Source organism: Dendrobates tinctorius, unplaced genomic scaffold (genome assembly GCF_039654945.1).
Source record: "Dendrobates tinctorius isolate UK_male_01 unplaced genomic scaffold, ASM3965494v1 ptg000030l, whole genome shotgun sequence".
Taxonomy (NCBI): Eukaryota; Metazoa; Chordata; class Amphibia; order Anura; family Dendrobatidae; genus Dendrobates; species Dendrobates tinctorius.
In genome coordinates this window covers 49,000,764-49,011,828 of record NW_027361698.1, presented here as the reverse complement: position 1 = coordinate 49,011,828, position 11,065 = coordinate 49,000,764, and the positions used below count along the sequence as shown (strand labels likewise).

The 11,065-nt window shown below is 42.3% G+C and overlaps 1 pseudogene; it reads left to right on the top strand.

The window, feature by feature from the left end:
- The first annotated feature begins 6,503 nt into the window (after nt 1–6,503).
- Nucleotides 6,504–8,029, top strand: LOC141086066 (serine/threonine-protein phosphatase 2A catalytic subunit beta isoform-like; annotated as a pseudogene).
- Nucleotides 8,030–11,065: the final 3,036 nt, after the last annotated feature.

Here is an 11,065-nt window from a genome sequence, read left to right as displayed (position 1 = left end):
CGGTACTTCACATTTCCTCTTCTTTATCCATGCTTCGGTTTTATATGCTGGCAAATAAATCTCTTTCCAGAATGCATTTACCATATATTCATAAAGTCCACAATATCCATAATTGAAAGATTGCTAGCCAAAGTTTGATTAATTGCTTACATCTGGCATGATAAAATGCAATGTGTGCAGACTTCAATAACAATAATTAGAATAACTCAACAAGTATTGACAGGCCACTCCATTTAGGGTTCACAGAATTTCTAATTATTTCTCGTCAACTGCTTTTGTTTCCTTTCATTTCTATCTGTTCAAGAAAAAAAATCCACATTTCTATATTTTTCGGCTCCGTGTGATAGACTTCTCAGAATAGGATTACACTAAGTTACATTTTATCCTTGAACAATATATGGCAGAATCACTGCTTTTCTAAAGCGTCCCAATATGAGTGAATTAAGAGTAGCCAGGGTCCCGTGCAGTTTCGAGGGCTAGCCCTCCACGGCACCCAAAATATCATGTGACATGTCACATGATTCCCTTGAGAGATCATGTGATAGGTCACGTGATTAACACATATATGCTCAGGTGCACATCAACAGAAGTAAAATGACATCATAGCGTGCCGCACAGTTTGTTTCCTTTTATGTACAGCACTATAAAAAGCATTACATCATACATAACACTTTTTACATTTGTGGAACATAACCTGGTCTTTTTTTGTGATAATGCCACCAGCCATGATGAATCCCCTCTAGAGTTGAGCGACTTTGGTCATATCGGGTTTCATGAAACAAAATTTGTTACAGATGAAACTGGTCCGACTAGGGCAAAAAAAGTCGGAGTTTCATCCGAAACCCGACCCCAATGCAAGTCAATGGGGATTAAAAGTCGGCATTGAGTGGATGAATGTCATCCGCTCAATGCCGACTTTTATTTCCCATTGACTTGCATTGGGGTCGGGTTTCGGATGAAACTCTGACTTTTTTTGGCCTAGTCGGACCAGTTTCATCTGAAACAAATTTTGTTTCATGAAACCCGATCCAGCCAAAGTCGCTCAACTCTAATCCCCTCTATGATGGTACACTGGAGGCTAGACATGACAGTATGCCCATGGCAAACTAGGCCAGTTCTTGCCACTCTTCCACATTCCCCCTGCCTGTTTAACCTCCTAAATGAAGAGATCAATGTTGACCACGACATTTAGGAGGCTGGGAGAGTTAAGGGGCTCAGTCTCCTGTCCGATCGGCATCCAAGAAACAACATCGTGAGAGTATGATGGTCGTCATGGCAACCTCAAAGTCTGCCAGGTACGGTGACATCTTTAGATCATGGCAGAAGCATAGTTTAAGAGGCTTCTGTCAGTGCAACACTGACAGGTATAATGCATTGCAATGCATTATACCAGCGATCAGACTAATAAAAGTCCCATAGAGGGTCTATGTAATAAAAGTATTAAACAAATTGTAAAAACATATATTTTTTAAATCACAAAAGAGTAAAAAATAAAAAATAGAGAAAAATGCTATACCAACAAATGTGTATCGTTATGTAAACATTAAAATAAACAAAAAAGTACACAAATTTGTTATTGCCATGTCCAAAACAACCTGATCTGTATAACTGTCACGGTAGCTAACCCCTTCAGTGAACAATGTAAAAAAATAAAAAACTTTGCAGAAAACTGTGCTTTTTCATAATACCGCTCAAAAAAAATTAAACAAAGCATGATCAAAAGGTCTAATGTAAATAAAAATGGCATTGCGAAAACGTCATCTTGTCTGGCAAAAAAAAGGCCACCATAACCTCTGACAGAGGAGAAATAAAAATGTTATATTTCTCAAAATGTAGCAATGCAAAAAACAATTCTTTTTTCTGTAAAACAGTTTTTATTTTGTAAAAGTGGCAAAGAATAAAAAAATGACATAAATGTGGTATTGCTGTAATCATACTGACCTGAAGATTGAGGCTGTTTTACCATTTTACCACATGGTGAACAGCATAAAAAAAGAAATGTTCCTGAATTGCTGTTTTTTGTTCAATCTGCCACTCATAAATCATAAGGAATAGAAGGAAATTAAAAAAAAATGTTATGCTCCCCTAAAAAGGTACTAATAAAAAGGTCAGGTATTCCTGCAAAAAAACAATCCCTCACATGACTGTCAGCAGAAATATAGAAACACTATAGCTTTCAAAATATGGTAATGCATTTTTTGCAAGAAAACATACATCTTTTAGTGTCTCACACTAGCAAACATAAAAAACAAATATAAATCTACAGGGTGGGCCATTTATATGGATACACCTAAATAAAATGGGAATGGTTGGTGACTCAGATCGGTGCGCTGAATTTGCAGAATGGGCAAAACAAAAATTGGAAGAGGGCCCTCAGTTTGCACAGAACATTATGTTCAGTGATGAGGAAAACTTTTTTGTGTGGGCCATTAATATGGATATGTGGCGCCCCAGAGGCTTCAGTCGCCACAGAGGTACTGCACCTTCTCCTAAGGTGTAGTGCCCCACCATCCAGGTAAGGTGGGAACTCCTGACCACGCTCCACACCTGCATTCCATGCACAGGATAGTTCAGTGGGGCCACCTAACAGCTTCAGGCTGGGGGTTAGCAGAGCACTCCTCGTGGAACCCTGCTTCGTAACACGAGATGTGCTGGGAGGCGGGTGGAGTGAGATGATATAAAAGAGTGGGAAGAGTGAGAGTTAGTGGACAGTTAGTTAGTTGGTTGGTTAAGAGAGAAGATGGGTGTCTGAAGGACAGGCTGCAGCAGGTACCAGTGATCTGGGCTGCTGGCATGAAAAAGACCAGAGAAAGAGACTGATAAGATTGATCACCTAACCTTCCATAAGAGAGATAGAACAGATCAGAACGAAGGAGAATAGAATGACGGTGGGAAGCTGGTTGAAGAAAGATAGAGAACCCTTCCAGTCCAGAGAGTGCAAAGGCCGGGGCCCAGTCCCCGAGGTTGATTGGATCTTTATGTCCGGCAACAGACACCGGAGGAGTGGTGAGCCGCTAACGCTTTGCTCCCATCATAGACTTGGGACACAACAGCAACTGAATAGAGAGCCGGGACACAGTGAGGAGTCCCCTAAGCAGGCTACAGCTGTCTGTCATGCAAGTAAAGACTAGGAACACCTAGAAAGAGGCATTCCAGGGTAACTAAGTACTGGAGTGCTTCGCACCTAAAGGCGCATTGGAGGAGTCGTTCAGTAAGGTACATGTTGGCGGAGTGTGGAAGGGAGAATCCTATCCTGCCTGGAGGTTGGCTGGGGCCCTGACCTGGAGAACACAGTACGGAGGCAGGCAGTGGAGTGAACTGCAAACAGTGAATAAAGCTTTGGAACCGCATACTCGGGTGTCCTCCATTTATTCCCGCACCACTACACCTGGGTACCAGCCTCCATACCATTCTGCGCCTCTCCTCATCCATTGCACCTACACTGCCCTGGGACTACAGATCCACCTGTGGGGAGCTACACCATCTTTGCTGCACCACACCATCAGTCCCAGCGGATCTGCATGCAGCGTTGGCTCAACATCTTACTTGCCAAACACCACGGGTGGCGTCACGAACTAGTCTAATAAACTATAACACCATTAACATCACCGTCATTGATATTGGGTGCCTGGGGCCACGGACCGGGTCGCTGCTGCTGTGGCACATTCCCGCCTTGGCACTGGCCAGGTACTGAGTGCCCCGCTGCCCTGGGTGTGCGAGGGCGTCCCAGATACACCTAAATAAAATGGGAATGGTGACAGTTTTCTTGCGTAACGTGTCTCACATTGAAATCTGTTGCAATGACCCGGGTACTGCGTTCACCAGACATCAGCACAATTTCAATCAGCATTTTTCCACCACATAAAACAGTAAGGTATCGGTGTACCACATAGGAAAATGCTTTGTCCATTTTCTCATGTTACACATGTGAAAATTTTAAAAAATGGGACTAAACAATTCTTTAACGTTGCTTTATTTCCTGTGAAGCACCCAAAGGATTAATAAATGTATTGAATGTGGTTTGGAGCACTTTGGGGGGCGCAGTTTTTAAAATAGAATCCCTTTTGGGTTTTTTCTGTCACATAAGCCAAAGTCACTTCAAATATGATGTGGTCCCTAAAATAATTGACACAGCATCTATTCTTAATTATCCAGAAGTACTATTTCAGTAAGTCCTGGGACATGAGTTATTGTTTACATGAGACTGAACATTGACTCATTGTCAATTGAATGGATGTTTGTTGAACGGCTACTGTTTACCTATTGTATCTGTCCTAATATTGTTCTACTATCCTTGGAAAACAAGGATAATAGAATATTCAGTATTTGCCAAAATGTTATTTACCCATTGCTGCTCTGCAAATATGAAGAACAAACTATGCCTATTGATTGAACACTCAAGCAATGTGAAATGACCTCCTTCCACTTTCCCCCAATACTGTGTAAAAATGCCTGAATTGAGAGCTGTGAATTGTAAAAGGAGGGTCTGCCTCTGTTTCAAATGAGAATCTACATGATAGTAGCTATGGCATAATGGAGGAATACAGATCTGCTCCATTGACAATAACTGAACCCTCAAATATGTTTGGACAATCCAGGTTGGAACAATCAGCTCCCCTGGCCACATACCTCAATGAACTGTCAGCTTCCTAAGCTTGTCGTTACCACTTCTCTGTGGGTCTCCTCCAAACATGGGGTGTCACTGGTTGGGGTAGTCAGGTTTGGAAGCCCCAAAGTCGCAGTTGCTCTAATCCTGGCTCGCAGGTGGAAGGGTGAGACTCTGTAATCTGGTATTTGTTCCACAGAAGTTACTTTTATGTTAAATTTTTTGTGATGTTTAACCAGAAGGTGTCTGGACAGACTATGTTTTAAAATTTTTTTTAGGTGTTGTGTCTGTAACCATTCATACGCAATCGCACTGTCTGTGTATGACCCATGTATTGAAGGCCACAAGCACAAGTAATCACATAAATAACATAGTCGCTCTCACAAGAGAGGTGTTGATTTATATTTATGGTCTCTCCTGTACTGCTTGATAAAATACAATTTTGTTTATGACTGATGATGTTGCAGCAGTGACACTTTTTAGATCCACATCTGAAAACTCCAAAAAATTTGACATAAATGTAACCCCTGTGGAACAAGTACCACAGAATGACACAAACAGAATCGAGAAATTAAATAGAAAAGAGTCCTACTAGATTTTCCATTTGAAAACCTTACATCCTCAATGAAACAGTGGAAAATGTGTAGAGATTTTCAATGGAGAGGGGAGAGTGGAGGGAGAGCGAGAAGAGATGAATGAAAGATGAAAAAACATTTTTTATTTTCTCCTTTCCAAACTTTTAAATTTTGTTAAGACGATATGTAGTATAATTGTTTTAGAAATATTTGTGGATAGCATTACAGGATTCACTGTGTAATTTTACAATCTATAATATTTTTTGCATATAGTGTATTTTTTGTGTTTTATTATATACTATTATACCATTCTGATATACTAGGATTGATTTAGGATCACACTGAATCAATTGGGGTGGGGTGTTAATCCCAATCAATCAAGGCACACCCCTGCTATGTGTCAGAAGTCACCAGTCTATAAAGGCAACTTTCTTTAAAAACATTTTTAAAGCACATATTATACCTGATGAAGGCTGTTATGGGTTGAAACAAGTTTTTTTGTTCTTATCAAAGTGTCCTATTTAATTTGTTACTGAGCAAATCATCTCAACTTCTAACCATCCTTGTCCTTCGGAAGCGCCGAGAAAGGAATTTTTTTTCTTTATACCATAGTATTCACATGCAGTCCTTGGACCTAGGCTGGCAAAGTTCCTGCAATTGTGCTGCAGATCGGAAGATTATAAGGAGTGGATCCACCATAAGGATCATTTGAATGTGCACACAAGACATCCAAAGGGTGAGTGCAACAATATATATCTTCTTGTGGTGAATATACACCTACACTTAGACTCTGCACCCCTTGTCTCCTCCTCTATATTTCTTTCCAATATCCTTGTGAAGGACTGTTAGTTGATATGGATATGTGTATAACATATTGTAGTATGCCTAACTAAGAAACTAGCAAATATCTCCCTAACTCAGCAGCACCTCTCCCTACACTGCCTGATTCCGGAGTAGACTGTGACGAGCATGGTAGTGCCAAGTCTGATAAAGACCTGATGAGAAGCGCGGGCACATTCTCGGGATCTCTATGTCCCTGATGTTTACTTTCCAGAGCTCGTGAACGCACATGCTGCCCCCAGCCCTCCCCTCATTCCGTTTGATGTCTTCATACGTGGAACAGATGACAGCCCTCTCCTAGGTGCTCACTCCCAGCTGTGGGGGTGAAGGCGAGATTGATTGAGATGGAAGAGAGAGAGAACGATGCAGCAGTGCGGTGGCCACCTCTTCTGAGACAACAGCCATAGCTGTGGCAAGAGTGAATGTGCCAGGAGCGGGGCAGAGTGTGTCGTATTGTGTGTATCCCAGGGGAGCTGCAGGATATGGTTGACAAGACATTCATGAAGGAGTTGGACCAGTGGATCGAGCAGCTGAAAGACTGCAAACAACTGAACAAGAGCCAAGTGCGCACCCTGTGAGAGAAGGCAAAATAAATTCTTACTAAACACTCAAATGTGCAGGATGTTCGCTGCCCAGTCACCATGTGCGGAGATGTCCATGGCCAATTTCATGACCTCATGGAACTCTTCAGAATTGGGGGCAAGTCTAAGAACACTAACTACCTGTTCATGGGAGACTACATGGATAGAGGCTATTGCTCTGTGGAGACAGTTACTCTACTTGTAGAACTAAAGGTTCATTACCCAGAATGCATAACAATATTGAGAGGGAACCATGAATCTTGAGAAATCACTCAAGTCTATGGTTTCTGTGATGAGTGTCTACGGAAGTATGGGAATGTACAGTAAGTGATCTCTTCGACTACATACCATTAACAGCTTTAATTGATGGCCAGATCTTCTGTCTCCATGGAGGTCTTTCCCCATCTATCGATATGCTGGTTCATATTCATGCTCTGGATCACTTGCAAGAAGTCCCACAGGAGAGAAAAACGTGTGACCTTTTGTGATCAGATCCAGATGATAGTGGTGGTTGGGGAATTTTCCCCCGAGGCACTGGCTACACCTTTGGACAGGATATTTCTGAAACTTTTAACCATGCCAATGGACTCACTTTGGTGTCATGCGCTCATCAACTCGTGTCATGACAGGAATGTGGTTACCATTTTCATTGCACCTAATTAAGCCTCTTTCACACTTCAGTTTTTTGCATCAGTTATAATCCGCCAAAAAGGCGGGGAAGAGGAGAGAGAGAGAGAGAGAGAGAGAGAGAGAGAGAGAGAGAGAGAGAGAGAGAGAGAGAGAGAGAGAGAGAGAGAGAGAGAATTTTTTTTTTTTCTCCGGCACCCAGAAAGAAATTCGGGTTAAATCAGTGTTTGCAGGATCCGCCAGAGAAAAAAACGTTACAAGCTCCGTTTTGAAATTTTTGAGGATGGTGACGGACAGCAACTTTTGGCGGATCCTCACAAAAAACGGATGCAACGGACAGCAATCCGTCACAATCCGCCATTAATGCAAGTCAATGGGAAAAAAACGGATCCTCAAAAAAAATTTGAGGATCCGTTTTTTTTCAAAACCTGGCGGATTGTGACTGATTGTAAAAAACGGAAGTGTGAAAGAGGCCTTACTGTTACCATTGTGGATATCAAGCAGCTATAATGAAACTGGGCGACACCCTAAAATACTTCTTCCTCCAATTTGATCCTGCTCCTCGTCGTGGAGAGCCGCATGTTGCCCGATGCACTCCTTACTATTTCCTATAAGCGATCTCTACACATTGCCTTCATCTGTGCAATTATACTTGGCATTTAAACAACATACATGTGTCTGTATATAGACATGCAAACCAACAAATGAAAATCAAAATAATTTAAACATCCAGAATCTGCTGTTAAATTGCCATGTCCTGATTGTTCCTGAAGTACACTTTTCATTTCCCCAATTTATACTCCCAAAAATGCTAAAATATCACCATCACTGACCAAAATGTGCCATACTGTTGATGAAGCTTTTAGCATAATTTGAGACTCCAGATAAGAACATCAAACACTTAGTTCATTAGTCAGTTTGCCTGCTATATTTGTATAACTTATGTTTCTACTGAACTGTGTAAGCAGTTGGTACAGGGCAAAATGCAAGGCCTTAATATCAACCAATACCTTACATATATTTGCTGTTTAAAATAGTTACCTACAGGCCAGCTATTTAAAGCTGTGGTTTGCCTGTCACACGGACCACATATAAGTGTGCTCAAAATTCTGCCATTTTTAGCCTCCATTTACATTTTGTTGCATTGTGTTAATGAAGTTGATGACACCAGTTTGCTGTTTAAAATAGTTACCTACAGGCCAGCTATTTAAAACTGTGGTTTTTCACCACACGGATCACATATAAGTTTGCTCCAAATTCAACCATTTGGAGAGAACATTGAAAATATTGTTCTCCATTTAACATGGGCAAGGCGTGTAGCAAGGGACGGGGAACTGGACATGATGGTGATGGTACATGCAGAGGCCGAAGCCGAGGCCAAGCTGAAATTGTGCCACAACAAACACCCACATCTTTTTTCCCAACCTTCCTGTCCTAATTACTAGGGGACCGCATCACACCACTATTGAACCGAGAGCAGTGTCAAAATGTTATTGGTTGGATAGCAGATAATGCTTCCAGACACTTTGCCACCACCACCCTGTCTTCCATATAGTCAAGTCTCAGTAGTCATGAGTCTGGACTGCATATTCCTCATCCTACTCCTCCTTCCTCCCACCATGCCAAGTGCACAGACAACTGATTCCAAACTTAGACATTCCTAATATCTGTTCACTTTTCCATTTATCACATGTAGCGATGCCCAAATATTTTAGCAGCCACAGTCACACGAAGGCGACAGAAGGAAAGTGTCACAAGAGGTGGACGATGATGAGACACAATTGCCAGAAAGTCAGGAGGAGGACCAGGGTGCAATATGGAAGACGAGATGGTGGAAGATATAGTAACTGACCCAACCTGGCAGGAGGACATGCAGAGCGAGAGAGGGGGGGGGAGTCGTAGCACTCCAATAGGCAGGAAGAAGCAGTGTGGTGGCCGCAGACAGAAGGTAGACAATCATTCCCAGTAACAGCAATACGACAGAAGTTGCCAGTACAATTGTGAGGTCTTCCCGAGTCTAGTTGCTTTTAAAGACTCTGCCGATAACCCCAAAAAGGCCATTTGCACCACCTGCCAGCATCAGCATGGGTAGCAAAACTACCAGCCTGACCACGACCAGCTTGATCAGGCATATGGCAGCAAAGCACCTGACTTTGTGGGCCAAACCCTAGGGTCCAGGAACAGTGTCTGTGGGTGACAACACTGCTTCCTCTGCTGTTGTGCGTGCAAGGCAATCCCCTGTCCATGGTGCATGCAAAGATGCTTCCTGCCCTGCACCTGTCATTGCACACATTTAACTAACACCATCAGCAAGCATGTCCACATCTTTGTCCCAATGCAGCATTCAGTTGTCCATACCCCAGTCCTTGGAACGCAAGCACAAATACTCAGCCAATGCCCCATAGGTCACAATACTAAATTCCCACATTTTGCAACTGATTGTGCTCGAAATGTTGCCCTTTAGGTTCGTGGAGACAGAAGCTTTCTGCAACCTGATGGCGGCAGCTAACACTTGGCACTCTGTCCCAGCTGCCACTATTTCTCCCGATGTGCCATCCACGCATACCAAAAGCACGTGTCCCACAACTAGAGTTGAGTGACTTTAGTCGGATCGGGTTTCATGAAACAAAATTCGTTTCAGATTAAACTGGTCCGACTAGGGCAAAAAAAGTTGTAGTTTCGTCCGAAACCCGACCCCAATGCATGTCAATGGGAAATAAAATTCGGCATTGAGTGGATGTCATAACTGATAAGTGCAAACGCCTGTCATCTGAAATGGCTGACAGGCTGACTCTGATAAAAATGAACAGGGGCTGGACTGGGCCAGACTTCTCTACCCCACCGAACGATAGCAGCGTAGCAAACTGAAATCCAGTGTCTTTTTTTGGAAGGTCTATTGCCTTGCACTTCTTCACACCCACACGTGCCCTTCCTGATTTTGGCTGTTTGCTGTTGTCCTCCTCCTTCTCCTCATCATCCACCAACATATCACCAAGATGACCCTAGTCCCTGATGCAACACCCACAATTTTCTTAAAGGGTGCTTATTATGCCCGTAAAAAAATTTGTTCTACATTATGTTCTTGTATACCCCCCAGCGGTAAATGTTTGTCTGTCCGTACTAGTAGTGCATGGGCATTAAAAGTATAGGAGACCCTCTCCTTTCTATTGGGACCATTTTTTTATGAGGCCCAATTTTTTGCAGCCCTTGCATTCACTGCATAGGCAAACAGTATCGGAGACCCTCTTCCTAATAATAGGACCACAAAAATGTCCAAAAACATACTAATGCGATAGGGGAACCTTCACCATATAGGACTTCCCAGCATTCATAAAGTACAGGGGCATGTGAAATACATAGACCAAAAAGTGGATACAAAGTATCCTGAGCACACCACTCACAAAGAGAGATATATCATAAATAAGTAATAAATTTTATTAAGTAAATGCATATAATAGATAAACAAACAAAATACAATTAAGAGGAAGGAATGTATACCCAAGTGAAATACACACAAATACAGGAATAAAAGAATGGATACAGGTAATGGTAAAGTGCAGAAATATATCAGCATGTAAGAATATATCCACCTAGACCCCTAATGGTCTGTAAAGTGCAGAGTGCCATATAGAGGGAAAAAAAAATCCCCATGCTGGTAATCACATGTAACATGAGCACATACCCGTTTAATTGCCTATTCACAGAATTCCTGGAGTCCGCCGCACGTTTCGCCTTTTTAGCTTTTTCAAGGAAATTGTGTGTGTCATGACTTGAGACCTATTTGATTTATATGGTAAACCCACCCAGTCATGGGCCAATCCTCCATCACGTACGTC